The following is a 15,023-nucleotide window of genomic DNA, read 5'->3' as shown; positions in this document are numbered from 1 at the left end:
AAGGAAATTCCAGTGACATAAAATAACTGTAAAACACTTTAAACTTTTAAACACACACATAACGCAGTATGTATTTTGATGAGACACATATCCATTTCACTGCCTTTAGTCTGCACATGTAGTATGTACTTCATGTTTACAAATGCCGTGTCCCCACTGAACTGCGCTTCTGTGGGATGGCTCGGTATCACCTAAAGTGGACCCTCAGCGTAGTGATTCAGTACATAACCCTAGAGGTGGGCTGCCTCCATTAGAAAATTGGCTCTGCCACTTTGCAGTCCTGTGACTTTACTCTCTGGGCCTCAGTTTTCTTTTTTTTTTTTTTCTTTTTTTTTTTTTTTTTGAGACGGAGTCTCGCTCTGTCACCCGGGCTGGAGTGCGGTGGCCGGATCTCAGCTCACTGCAAGCTCCGCCCCCCGGGTTCCCGCCATTCTCCTGCCTCAGCCTCCCGAGTAGCTGGGACCACAGGCGCCCGCCACCTCGCCCGGCTAATTTTTTGTATTTTTTAGTAGAGACGGGGTTTCACCATGTTAGCCAGGATGGTCTTGATCTCCTGACCTCGTGATCCGCCCGTCTCGGCCTCCCAAAGTGCTGGGATTACAGGCTTGAGCCACCGCGCCCGGCCTGGGCCTCAGTTTTCTAATCTGAGAATGGAGACCAAAGATTTCTGTCTCTAAACTCAGATAACATTAGAATGGAAGGACTGGACAAAGGGCATCTAGTTGATTTGCATGGATATTTCCTGGGGGCCTAAGGATTCCTTGTAACACCTGGGATGTTCTTTATGTCTACAGATTAAGAGACATAAAGAAGAGGTGGCTGACTCGTGTTGTGTTGTGTGTGTGTACGATTTCGCCCCTAGGTCAGGAGAAGTAATGCTACTGAACACTTTATATATTTGACTTCCACACACTCATTTATTTGAATGTTTTAGGAAATCTCTTTCTGACTTGGCTGTTGCCGCTCTCTCTTGTCCACCATCATTCTATCAGTGCCCTGTGTTCCTCCAAACAACATGGTTTAATGAGCTTTTTCTTGTATCAAAGTACAGTATGCATGTATAAAATATGTACACCCTGAGGTAGGGCTAGGAGGATTTTCACAAGTTAAACATTCCCATGTAATCTTCAGTTGAGTAAAGAATGGTATAACCTTAGAAGTTTTCTTCATGCTCCTTCCCAGTCTCTGATCTTCTCCCAAATTAGTTGCTATCCTGACTTCTAACATCATTGATTACTTTTGCCTTTTCAATCTGATTACTTTTGCCTTTTAAAATTCTTACATACATTTAATATGAATAAATTCTTTATCTGCTTTGTTGTATCTATCACATTCCACTCAATATTATGTTTATGAGACTCATCAATGTTATAGTGCATAGCATTATTTTATTCATTTTTCACTATTACGTGGTATTCCTTTTCATGACTGTCAATTTATGTCTATTATGCTATTTAAGTACATTTGTATTGTTTACATTGTTGGTTATTACAAACAATGCTCATGTAAACATTCTTGTATATGTCCTTTAATAAACACAGATATAAACTTTTGTTAAGAATGTATTAGAAATGGAACTGATGATTTCTTGATGTTTTGCTAATGTCAATTTTCATAAATTCTACTACACTGTTCCTCAAGGTGTTGTTACCAACTTACCCTCCTACCAAAAAATGTATGAGAGTTCCAATTACTAGTTAACCTTGCCAACATTTGGTATTGTGGTTCTTTTCAACTTTTGCCATTCTAGTAGATATTTCATGGTATTCCATCCTTAATGTGGGCAACTTCCTCCAAAAAAACAAAAAGGAACACCCCCCACCCACAATTTTCACTCTGTAGCTTGCCTTTTCACTCTCTTACTGGTCTTAGCTTGCTAAACAGAGGTTCGTAATTTTAATGAAGTTTAATTTTAAAATATGCTTTCTTATGTTAAATGCTTTTCAAGTTCTGTTTAAGAAGTCTTTGCCTAGACCAAGATCATTAAGATCTTTTCTTATGTTAACTTCTAGAAGCTTTATCATTCTATAATTTACATTTAGATCTATGATTCATCTGAAATTGACTTTTTGCATAATATGAGGTAGGCGTAGAGATTTTTTTTTTCAAAATACATATTTCCAATAGCCTCTGTGCCAGTTTCTGAAAGGAGTGTCCTTTTTCCTCTGATTTGCAGTACCATCTTTTCCTTAAATATAGCCATCTACGTTGTCTATTCTTGACTCTCTTCTATTCTATTTGTGCGTTTTTCTTCCTTACACCAAGCCAGATGGTCTTTATTGCTATAACTTTATAATAAGTCTTGAAATCCAGAGCTAAGTTCCTCAGCTCTTAACTTTCCCCTTAAAGGATGCTTGGCTGACTTACTGTTTCAGACATGATGGAGTTGCTTATAAAACACTGTCCCTCCTTCTGACAGTGGTAGGAAAATCTTGACAAAATAGTAGGAAAATAACTCTTTGAATATAATGTACAGCAACCAACACAGAAAGTGCTAAAGAAAAAAAAAACACAGAATATCCTTGGTTTATTTCTTCAAAGCATTTCTCAATTCCCTGCATGGAGAAATAGCCCTAGTAGACGTTAAGAGTTATTCCAAGCTGTGGAAGCAAAGATAGGTGGCCAAAATTATTGAAATCTGAGGGTCAAAAACAGAGGAAAACTCAGAAGTGAGCCCCAAAAATGCATATAAATATTCTTTATATCTTTTGTATTTACTGACTTATTTATTGTATTAGTCCATTCTCACACTGCTATAAAGAAATACCCAGACTGGGCAATTTATAAAAAAAGAGGTTGAATTGACTCACAGTTCCACATGGCTGGGGAGGTTTCAGGAACCTTACAATCGTAATGGAAGGCACCTCTTCACAGGACAGCAGCAGAAAGAAGTGCATAGAGAACGGGGAAGAGCTTGTCATAAAACCGTCGAATCTCATGTGAACTCACTCACTATCACGAAAACATCATGGAGGAGACTGCCCCATGATTCAGTTACCTCCATCTGGTCTCTCCTTGACACGTGGGAATTGTGGAGATTACAATTCAAGATGAGATTTGTGTGGGGACACAAAACCTAACCATATCATTTATCATTGCTGGTATTTGTCATTACTTCCAAATTTGTGTTTGATATCATTTCCCTTCATTCTGAAAAGTTCTTTTTATATTTCTCTTAGTGCTGGTATACTGGCAATGGATTCTCTCAGATTTTGTTTATCTGAAACTCATTATTTTATTCACATTTCAAACAATATTTTTGCTTAAAAGTAATACTATTTTTATGGAAAATAGAAATTCTGAGTGGTAGTTCTTTTCTTAAACACTTTAGAAATGCCATTCCATTGTCTTCTGGACTTTGTTGTTTTTTATTAGAAGTCATCACTCATTCAAACCATTGTTCCCCTGTCTATATCTTGATTTCTGGCTGCTTTTAAGATATTTTGCTTATCTTTGAATTTCAGTAATTTGATTATGCTGTGCCTAGATATAGCTATCTTTACATTTGTCTTGCTCTGGGTTTGCTGCAACTTTTGGGTCTGGGTTGATAATTGGATCATCTTTTTCAATTAGTTTTTGGATCATTGGTGCTGGCACAACAAGTGCTATGTATGTTAGAGTGCTTGATGTCCTTCGGGTGACTGCAGTATTTTTGTTTTCTTCTTGTTGTTGTTTGTTTGTTTGTTTCTGGGGTTTCAGATTCTCTTCTTCAGATTGTGAAATTTCTAATATTTTATCTTTAATTTTCATTGTCCTTTCTTATACAATCTCCATTCTGCTATGAAGTTCTGATGGATTTTTATTTTAGATGGTGTGCTTAAAAAAATTGTGTTCATGCTTGGCTTTAATAGATACTACCAAATGCTTTCCTAAGGGGTTTATATCAATTTACACTCTCCTCTATCTATCTGCACTCTCTCCAGAAATGTGTGACAGTTACATATGCTTCATATCCTTGCTAACACTTGGTATTCTCAGTCTTTTCATTTAGGCATTCGGATGCATATGCGTGTAGCAGCAGCACACTGTGACTAATGACATTTATATACATATTCAGATGTATATTCATATTCATTCTGTATCCATTTCTACATATTTTTGTCATTTTAGAATCTAGCCTAAATATAAATTGTTAGAAAACCATTGGAAGACAGTTGATACTGATGCAAACTAAAGTTGCAAATAAGGTAGTAAATAGGGAGCAGTATTAAACTTAAGTGTATCTTTTTCTATAAATAAGAGAGAGTCCATTTCTAAGGGTAGGAGGTGTTTTGTAGAACAGCAAGAAAAAACAAAAGTCAGAAACTGCTCCAACTTATGCAATAAATGAAACAACCTCAGCATTAGACTAAGAAGGTACAGTGGAAAGAATGAGACGTAAGGCACAATGGAAAGAATGGTCTTATCAAGTTTCAGACATTCATTTGATATTTTGTAACAGATTTAATTACTATGCTGAGATTTCTCACGTGTTGCTGACTTTTCTTTTACCTTCTTGAACGTTCTTATAGATGTTTTAAAATCACTGTCTGCTAATTCCAATATCTAGGTTATATTAAAATCTGTTTCTACTACTTACTTGTGTTTTCTAATCGTCGGAGATATAGTTTGGAGGTTTGTCCCCGCCAAGTCTCATGGTGAAATATGATTTCCAGTGTTGGTGGTGGGACCCAGTGGGAGGTGTTGGGTGATGGAGGTGGATCCTGAACGGCTCTGTCCCGACCCTGCAATAATGAGTGAGTTCTTGCTCTTTTCCTTCACACTAGAGCTGGTGTTTAAAGGAGCCTGGTGCCCCCTCCTATGTTTCTCTTGCTCCCTCTCTCGCCTTGTGGTGTGTCTGCTCCCCATTCACCTTCCTCCACGATTGGAAGCTTCCTGAGATCCTCACCGAAAGCAGATGCTGGTGCCATGCTTTTTGAATATCCTGTAGAACTGTGAGCTGAACAAATCTCTTTTCTTTGTAAATTAGCCAGCTTCAGGTATTCCTTTACAGTAATGCAAAGTGGACTAAGACCATGGGCATAATTTTCTGCTTTTAAAATTATCTAATTATTTTTGATTTTGTACATTACACATTTTAGATGACATTGTAAAGAGTCTGGCTACTGTTGTCTTCTTTAAAGAGTATTAAAATTTCTCTCTTAGGCAGTTATTTACTGTTAGATCCTCTTAATACTGTTGAGCTCAGCTTAATTATTTCTTTTTTTTTTTTTTTTTTTTTTTTTTTAATATGGAACGCTTCATGAATTTGCGTGTCATCCTTGCGCAGGGGCCATGCTAATCTTCTCTGTATCGTTCCAATTTTAGTATATGTGCTGCCGAAGCGAGCACTCAGCTTAATTATTTCTTAAAGCTTGTCCTCTTTTGTCCTAAATCATAGCATAAGCATACAGCCTCACTCTGCACTGTATGTAGCCCTTGCTCTTACTTAAACTGTGGAGTTTCCGAGGTCTCAGTCGGATGGCCAAGGGTCTCAGTGAGGTTTCTCCCCTCTGACTGGATAGGACTTCTTATCTCCCAGCACTGTGGTGTCCTCCTTCAAATCTTGGTCCCATATAATACTCTTTGCTGGCCTCACAGAGATTTGCCTGTGATTAATAACCTAGTTCTCAGACAAGAATATATGTAAAACCTCACTTGCACGTCTAAGACTCCTCTGTGTCCAACTGCCTCCTCTCTGGAGTCCTGACAAACTCCAGTCATTCCTGTATCTCTGAACTCCAGTGTGTGCTTCCTCTGCTCAGCCAAACCACTGTGCCGTTTGTCCTCCTTGCGCTGTGGTTAGAAGGTGTCTACTCACTAAAAGCTTGGGCAAGCACTGGGCTAACTTTTATGTTTCCCTTTACTCAACAAAAATCTTACACTGCCTGTTGTCCAGTGCTTGAAAGAGTGGCTTCATTTTTTTCCCCCAGCTTTACAAGTTGTTTAGAGTGGAGGGACAAATACGGTACTAGTTACTGAGTCGTGACCAGCATTTGAAATTCCCTGTTTGGATAACAAGTTTACACAAGCCTGAATAGAGTTGGCATGTACTTTCACCATTTCCATTTTCTAGAATAACTTTTAAAATGTAAAAATTGTTTATTATTTTAGGAATAATATAAATCTTTCTGTAAAATTATATACATTCAGTAATTTTTAGGTAGATTTTGATTATTTATTCTATTAAATCATTATATTTCAAGATTATTGGCCTATTGAGATTTCTATTTCCTTATTAGTCATTTTCAGTAATTTATAAGGTAATTACAGATTTTATCTGAGGCTGCAAATTTCTTGACGTGTGAGCACATTTTAAATACATTAAACCTGTTACAAATCAATGTAAACCAATTATATAAATGGTAAAGAATATGGACAGGCAGTTCACAGATAAATGACTATTGAAGATGTTTTAAAATGTTATCTACTTTCATAAAAGAAAATAAAGATACCTTTTTTATTGACCAGATTGTCAAAAAATTATATAAGCTACTAAGTAGGTAACCAGGTGGTTAACCAGGCGTTCATACTCTTGGTGAGAGACGATACTGCCCTAGAATCCTTCAAGAGAATTTTGGTAAGAATTACCAAAATCTGAAATACTCATACTCTTCGACTTAGCAATTCTGCTTGTAGAAATTGATTCTGTAATAGACATATATATAAGGATATTTATTGAATTGTTATTTAAACAGAAGAGTCTATTCATACAAATAAAAACATGCAACTACTAAAAAGGTAATAAATTTATAAATGCTGATATATAGAGGTCTCCAAAATATATACATATATATATAAATGAAAATAAAAATGAAACAAAGACAACACACACACACACACACACACACACACCACAGAGTGCAGAGCAGTGAGTATAGTAGTATCTCATTGGAATAAAAACATGCTAACACACACACACACACACATACCTGAGAAAATGGTATCAGGGAGTACCTCTGAAGAAGGAATTGGAGAACTGAGATCATAGGACAATTTTTTTTAACTGTATACCCTTTTGTACTAGTAAGTTTTTTTGACATGTGAGTCAGAACCTATCTACTATGTTAAGTGAGCACTTACTGTGTAGAGGATTTGAATGTGTGGTTACCGAGAGTCACTCTAAACAAAGAACTGGATGAGATTTGACAGGAAAGGCAAAAATAAATAAGGAAATAATTCTGTCCTCTGGCCATTCTTAATGTAATAGAGAAAATAAGGCATAATAAATTAAGTAAAAAGTCATCTTTGTTTATTGTGTACGTATTACTGGAAAATAGTAAAAAAAATGCATGATGTGTTTTAGCTATTTAGAATGATTTATTGAACAGAAGAAATAAAGCCAAGATTCCAAATTGACAGATAATTATTAAATCACTTAAAAATCAAAAGGATAAAACGCTCCACTAAGCACTGCTGAAACACAACAATCTGATTCTTGTCTAGAAACATGTATGAGCACATGAAAAAATTCCCATAGCATTTTGACAGTTACATAATCGCGCTGCTCAGATCACTTCCACAAACTCTATTTCTCTTAAATAAAGTCTAAATTATTTAAACTAACTTATCTTCTCAAATCTACATCCAACTTGTTGTTCTGTTTTTTTCTCCCTCTTCCTACTTGTATGCTCCTAAAATTTTATTATTTACAGTTTTTAAAACGTTCCACTCTCATTTCCACCACCCCACTTTCTTTCATGTTATTTTGTGACATAGATTTTTTTTTTTGTCGTGCACTCTGTTTAAAGTTTTCTCAAATTCCTTCTGTTAATACTTGATTTATACTACTTCCACTACAATAAACAAAAACAACTTTATATTTAATTTGCGTATGTCTTATTTTCTCTATATTACGTTATAAACAGCTGGAGGACAGAATTCTTTCTTGACGGATTTTGGCCTTCCCCATCGAATCTGGTCCAGATCCTCGTGCTCAGCAGCTCTCAGTAACCACACATTGAAATCCTCTATATCCTAAATCCTCACGTCATCTCAGCCATTGGTTCGTGGAAACCGCAACTTGAAGCGAAACGAATACAACGAAACCAATTTTCGCATAGGCTTATATAAAGATGACTTAAATTCCTAGGGCGTATTTCTTTTTCTTTCTCTTTTTCAGTTTAAGTTCCAGGATACATGTACAGAAAGTGCAGGTTTGTGATGTAGGTAAACATGCGCCGTGGTGGTTTGCTGCACCTCTCAACCCGTCACCTGGGTATTCAGCCCCGCATGCGTTCACTGTTTATCCCGGTGCTGTCCCTACCCCGCGTCCCCCCGACAGACCCGGTGTGTGTTCCCTTCCCTGCGCTCCTAGGGTGTATGTCTAGTCACAGAACATCACCGACGTCTGCATAGACACTGAAACACTTCCAATATTAAACACTGAAATACGTGTGAGCTGGATGTACTATTAAGAGACTTAAAAAACAGAGAATTTTACCCAATTTTTGGTGGATCAATAAGTGATGGCAGTCGTAGTGGTGGCGGGTAAAATCAAGGAATAAGAGTGTTTGCAAAGCATTTTTAAATTCCAGTTCAGGGTCTAGAGTGGCCAGAGTCTATCCCTGTAGCTTTGGGCTCTCAGCAGGCACCAGCCTGTCCTGAACACCCTCCCATCGCTGGGTGATTCACACGCATACTCACACACTCACGCTCACCCACATTCGCCCACACACCCACACCCACACTCAAACTCACATCCACACACCCACACCCACACTCACAATCACATCCACACACACCCACCCACGTTCGCCCACACACCCACACCCACACTCACAATCACACACTCACACCCCCTCAGCCTCAGTTGCTCACACTTATCCACACTCACACGGTCACCCTCACTCGGCCCCACACACTCACACCCACCCACACTTGCCTACAGCCGCCTCACACTCACACCCGCACACACACTCGCACTGGGGCCATGGAGGATCAAGTCACAGGCACAGCTTTGGGAGGCGGGAGGAACCCAGAGTGCACGGAGCAAACCCACACATACATGGGGAGAACACACACTCCACACAGACACGGTTCCCAGTGGAAATTCAGTTTTTTCTCCTCAATTTTATAACCAAGCGTTGAACGAAATGTTATTCGAGGACCTGCTGTATATGATATTCACACTTGGAATAGCAGTGCTTAGTCATATACGAAGGACAGAAAGGAGCCCATTGTGCCTGAAAAGTAGAAAATAAGCCAGACAGTGGAAGATGTGGCTGGAAAAGTTGCAATGCCTGGATTACAGGGGGCATGTCACCCTGGTAAATAATAATGGATTCTTATTTACCTGTATGGGAATAGTATTGGAACCTATTAATCTGTCCCTGACAATCTGCTCTGTGTTTAGTTGTTGTGTAAAGAGAATGCACTGAAGGAGGTGAAGCTGAAATGAAAGCCTGGAGACCAACATGAGGCTGATGCCTTAATACAAACAAGAGAACAGTGACTGGACTAAACAGGTAGCGGTAAAGAAAGGAGAAGTGGTGGGGCGCAGTGGCTCAAGCGTGTAATCCCAGCACTTTGGGAGGCCAAGGCAGGCGGATCACCTGAGGTCAGGAGTTCGAGACCAGCCTGGCCAACATAGTGAAACCACGTCTCTACTAAAAATACAAAAATTAGCTGGGTGCGGTGGCACGTGCCTGTAATCCCAGCTACTTGGGAGACTGAGGCAGGAGAATTGCTTGAACCTGGGAGGCAGAGGTTGCAATGAGCCGAGATTACACCATTGCACAGCCTGGGCAACAAAAGCAAAACTCCGTCTCAAAAATAAAAAATAAAAATTAAAAAAGAAAGAAGTGTTCTGATTCTGGATATATTTCAGATGTAGAATGCAAAGGACTTGCTGATGGATTGGACGTGGGTGGAGAGAAAAAGGAGGTAGCCAGTGACGCTCCTAGAATTTGGGTTTGGGCTTCTGGGTGGACAGTGGTGCCATTTACTGAAATGGTGAAAAGTCAGGAAGAAGTTGGCCATGGCAGATGGGCGGTCAGGTCAAGTTTGAATTTAGACCAAATACAGATGTCACTAGAATATCAGAAAAGAATGTAAGGCTAAGGAATCACAGGCTAAGGAAACATCTGGGCATTAACAGTCATAGTTATGGGGGAGACAGTTAGGCTTAGTTACGCTTAAGAATAGAAGACAAAAAAGAGGGCCTGCGACTGAGCTTGCCCTGCGACAGGATTATGGTAGAAATGCAAGCAGAGAAGGTATTTAAAAAGGAAAACAGAACATGCTGCATCCAATACTGGAGGGCAGTTGAAATCAGGACAGAGGAAAGATCATTGGATTTGGCAACATGGAAATCAGGTGCTGATGATATGAGTCCTTTCAATGGGGTGGAGAGGGTAGAAGCCGACTTTAATGGGATAAGAAGAGACATGGAGAGGAGAGACCGTAGATAGCAGATACAGACAAGAATTTTGACACATTTGCTTCTGAAAGGAAGCAGAGAAATGAGGCAGAGGCTAGACCAGGATTTGGTGTGAATAGAATTTTTAAGGTGGGAGATTTACATACAATCCAATATTAAAGGACTTATTTAATAGAATAAGAGAATAATTAAGAGGACAAAACATACTGCAATCATGCAATTTCGATGGCTTCATGAAGAGTGGCCCTACCAGCCCCACAATGTGTGAAGAAAGGCGATGAAAGCCTCGTGGTCATTTGACCGAATTCTGCCCTCAGAAGTGTCAAGTCATTCCCTTTGAATCTGTTATAACGAAACCTCTCAGTGTTTCCAATTGTTGTCAAGCTCCTCAATTTTTTCCAACAAACTTGAGATCAAGGATCTAATCTTAGGAAACACCTACAGACACAGAGGGAGTTAAAGAAGGAATCTCAAAGAGTAAGACTAGCTTTAAAGAGGGGAGACGGTCATTAAATCCTGTCTAGGGTGGTGTACAGATGGCAGGAGAAATGCTGTTGACTTTGATCTAGAAAGGATCACAGGTTTCAGTAAATTTGGGGAAGATGGAAACAAAATTGCAGAGGAAAGTGGATGGTGAGTAGGAAGAAACCATCTGTTCAAAGAAATGTTATCACCATATGTAGGAGAGAGATGGCACGGCAGAAGGCAGGGGAAGCAAAGTCAATCAATCATTGTCACCAAACAGTCACACACTGGAGTAAATAGGTAGACTCGCCGCTGTACTGAGAATCTCGCTGCTCAAGGCATGTGTTCATAAAGGCACTTTTTACATCACATGGAGTTAGAAAGCTGGTTCTAGGAGTACGTGAAAACCTCCTAAGAGCTTTTCTCATCATAAATCATCATAATTTAGAAAGCAAGAAGACGAGATAAAGATAACGTGGACATAATGAAAATAGAATTCAGGTGTGAATCCGGAGTTTTGAATTCTACTACAAAGGAATGATGTCCTGCAGGCTTGAGTTTCTTAGTTATAGATCAGATATAAGAATGGATCAGATTAAACCACTCTGAAGGTCTAACTGAGCTCTAAAATGCCATGATTCTAAAATAATTGCATTTCAACTTGGAAAGTGGGTCCAAAGATAGGGAAAAAATCTGAAGGAATCAGCAAAAGGAAGCATGGAGATCCACATGGAATCTCCCAAGCCAGAAGAGGAACTGCAACCCACAGGCATTGTTTGTTGCCTAAAGATATGTGACATGTAGATAAATCGGAACAAAGTACCTTAATTATTAATTTATAATGGGTACAGAATCTGTGGATGGAACTGCATACACTGTTTTTTGTGTAGTCCCTGTGATTGCCTTATGATTAGTAGCATGTGTGGACTGGCATAAAGAGACTTATTTTTTGAGAACCTGGAGACATTATCTGATTATTTAATACCTCCTTGATTGATACTGAAACAAGGTAATGGTAACCTGGTATTTGTCCTTACCCAAATCTTACTCAAGTGCTCAATATAATCCTTGTAATCTTAGCAAGGAGTTACAATAAAGATCAAGCCAACACCTGACAACGGTTCAACATTTGATTTGTTTTTTAAATACAAAGCAAACATTCAGATTGAATTATTGCCTTAATCCATGCGGATCACTTGCATCCTGGATAAACTAGATGGAAGTCAGTAATACTCAATACTGTAGCTCTGAAAAGATTTTGCCCACCCAATATTTAATGATATACCTTTCAGACTGCCAACAATTTTTCATGCATGAGCTTTGAAAAAGCAGTTTCCAACTTGTGGATCCTGTAGTCATTTCGTAAAGGTCACGGGGAAGAATGTGGCAGACAGAGATTAAGTGTTTGTCCTGGAGCCTCTCACTGATGGAAAATGAAATTCCCTAGGAGCTGTTTTGACTCCAAGATAGGTTTCTAGCAATTATCGTGGAGCTAGCTGCACTTAGCCCCAAGCAGGCCAATTAATTGTCAAAACCCAGAAGGGAGTGTGCAAAGGGAAATATTAGAAAGCAAACCCCTCAATTTTCACATCCTAATCACAGCAGTCTGATCTCTAGAAAGACTTCTGTAAAAGCAGTTCTGTGTTTCTCCGGATCCTTTCAGACAAATAACCCCAGGGCTCTGATTTCTGCGTCAACATTTCTTTGGCCACAGTGAACTGTGCAGCCCTGTAACACGCCCAAGCAGAGTCGCACTGTTTCTCGTAAAATAAGCTTTAATTTGTAAAGCACAATGGAAATGTTAGAAATGGGGAATTTTTAGGACAAACCAGGTCACAGTCTTCCAACTTTTTCCACACAGCAGAGATTTTCCATCACTGTGTCCAAGTGCTCACCTGAACAAAAAGGAACATTTCACTTCACTCTGTGACGGTGGCTGTGGGGTTACAATCATGCTCTGGGAATTAAAGAAAAGAAATTAGAGCTCTCTGTTCTTTGTATCCCCTCCTGAGAGCTGGCCTCATGGCTAGAGTAAACTTGGCCTTGAAACGGAGTTCAAATAACTTACGGAACAGAGGTATCATGGTATTAAGCACCTGTAGGAAAGCACCTGTGGCAAAATGATGCATAGTCTGGTGATAAGTATCGTAGGTGTCATATATTGTCATATATTCAAGAGAGGATGACCTGATTTGATGACTTTCATATCGTTCTCTGGGTTTATCATAAATACACAAGCCATGTTTGTTTATGAGAAAGTTTATTTGTTATGCAGATTGGCACTAGTTTTATATTTTTAAAAGTTGTTTACAATGCACTAGTTTTATATTTTTAAAAGTTGTTTACAATTATTCCAATCAATTTTAAACTTTCAGAGAGACCATTCTTAAGGCTAGATTTATTCCTTCTCTTGTTTGCTGAGACATAGCTCAACTTAGTTCTCTTTCAGAACATAAATTTATAATAATCAAATTTTAAAAGGTTTTAATGTTTTTCTTATATAGTTCATGATGAATAATGATTAAATTTATGGCAAGAGAAATTGGAAATTGATCATGCATATGCTGGCATTTTTAGTCAATTGAATCATACACGTTAGGCTGGGTCAGTCCATTATATATCAGAAAATACTCACACATTTATGACGGGCAAGGCTTTCAAAATTTACCATACCCCAGAAAACCAAGCCAAAATTGAGCATATGTTTTCTTTTAATTATCACTTAATAATAAGTCTGGGCCTTATTTTTAAAGAACATTGGCAGGATAACTTGCCATAGGAATCGACATGCTTTGTTGACTGGCAAGTTCCTGCTAGCGTCTTTCCTGCATTGTTGTGTTTCCTTAAACAAATCTGTCAATATTCACAGAATTAGATCAACTGGAGCTGGAAACATCTTCCTGGATGATGGAGCCTTTCCTCTGACTCACGACCAGCTGATGTCTGCAGCTTCTCCTGGACAGTTTGGCCTGGTTTTACCACAGTAAGGAAAACGTATGTAACTCCACTTTCCGTTTCCAATTCTCATGTCTGGCCAGGATTCCCTAATTAAGAGTTGACTATTTTTAAATTTTTGTGTTTTGTGTGTTATCACGTAGTTTTCAAAATTGGTTCTGGTAAAGTCGCATCTAGTGCCTTTGGTTGCCTTTTGGTTTCTAGACTCACTTTCTCCACTGCGAAATCTGCATGTGCTGGTACTGCTGGGAGCTCATCCAATGGACCTACTGAAGTAGCTGCAGAATCCTTTAGGACAGGAAATGAAGTTGCCAGAATTACTTTCTAGAGCAAAGTAGGTTAGAAAATGTGAAACAGGTAAAGCCTTGTCACCTATAAGGCGAACCAAAGTTGTGGGGTTCATCTCTCCTCTGCCGTCCTTCCCTTCCTCACCCGGTCTCCTTCTCCTCGTATTAATGTCACGTTGAAATCTGTGCTGCTTGCAGGAACTTGAACTTCTGCCTCCATCATCTTTGGGCACATTCTTTTCTTTCTTCCTGACGTGGTCTTCCCTCTATAGCCTTCACATCCATGTGTTAATTTACCCTTAAATTTATTTTCCTTCTCTCCTTTTTTAGCCATATTTATTTTATTTATGTTTCTTGCTGTGTATATGTATAGATACACACATATATGCTGCATGTGTATATATGTTATAAGTTACTTCATTTCCTCTTTACAAGGCAAATATGCAATATGAAAAGATACCACACAGGATATTAAGCAATGGTGAACTACTGCCCTGAAGTTATTTATACTCCATTTGGAGAAAGTCTTAAAAAAGTTCTCTACTAAAAATTGTGCAGTACAGATTTAGAAGTGAAGTATATTCAGGCCCAGAGGTAGCACAAAAGTGAGACTAATCATTTCTGCACCTGGACTGGGAGAAACGTGTGGTTAGAACACTGCAAAAGTGATGCTATTTGCATCTTGAATCTTCAAGAATAAGAAAGAACATCAGAGAAAAATGGGACCTTGTTATTTAGCTTGGTTTTGTATTCAAGTGCAATGACATTGAACGTTCTTTTCCTTCATTTTTTCCTGCTGCAGAATGCTAGTTGTGTCTTATCCCTTAGATCTACATAGGTGAATCTGATCAGATGATAATATTTGCCACAAAAATATCTTGTGGCTATATGCTCTGGGGGTGTACAATATTCTCGCTGAAACAATACAGATAAAAACAGGTTAAAATACATTATGA

General features: G+C 38.7%; 1 non-coding gene across 1 annotated transcript; it reads right to left on the bottom strand.

Moving 5' to 3' along the window:
- Positions 1–5,224: 5,224 nt before the first annotated feature.
- On the bottom strand, positions 5,225–5,331 carry LOC111548536. The gene has a single exon (XR_002733456.1). It is a non-coding gene; the product is annotated as a U6 spliceosomal RNA (small nuclear RNA).
- Positions 5,332–15,023: the final 9,692 nt, after the last annotated feature.

The sequence above is a fragment of the Piliocolobus tephrosceles genome, chromosome 3 (genome assembly GCF_002776525.5).
Source record: "Piliocolobus tephrosceles isolate RC106 chromosome 3, ASM277652v3, whole genome shotgun sequence".
Classification (NCBI taxonomy): domain Eukaryota; kingdom Metazoa; phylum Chordata; class Mammalia; order Primates; family Cercopithecidae; genus Piliocolobus; species Piliocolobus tephrosceles.
Note: the sequence above shows the minus strand (reverse complement) of the source record. Positions and strands in the feature narration are given on the sequence as shown.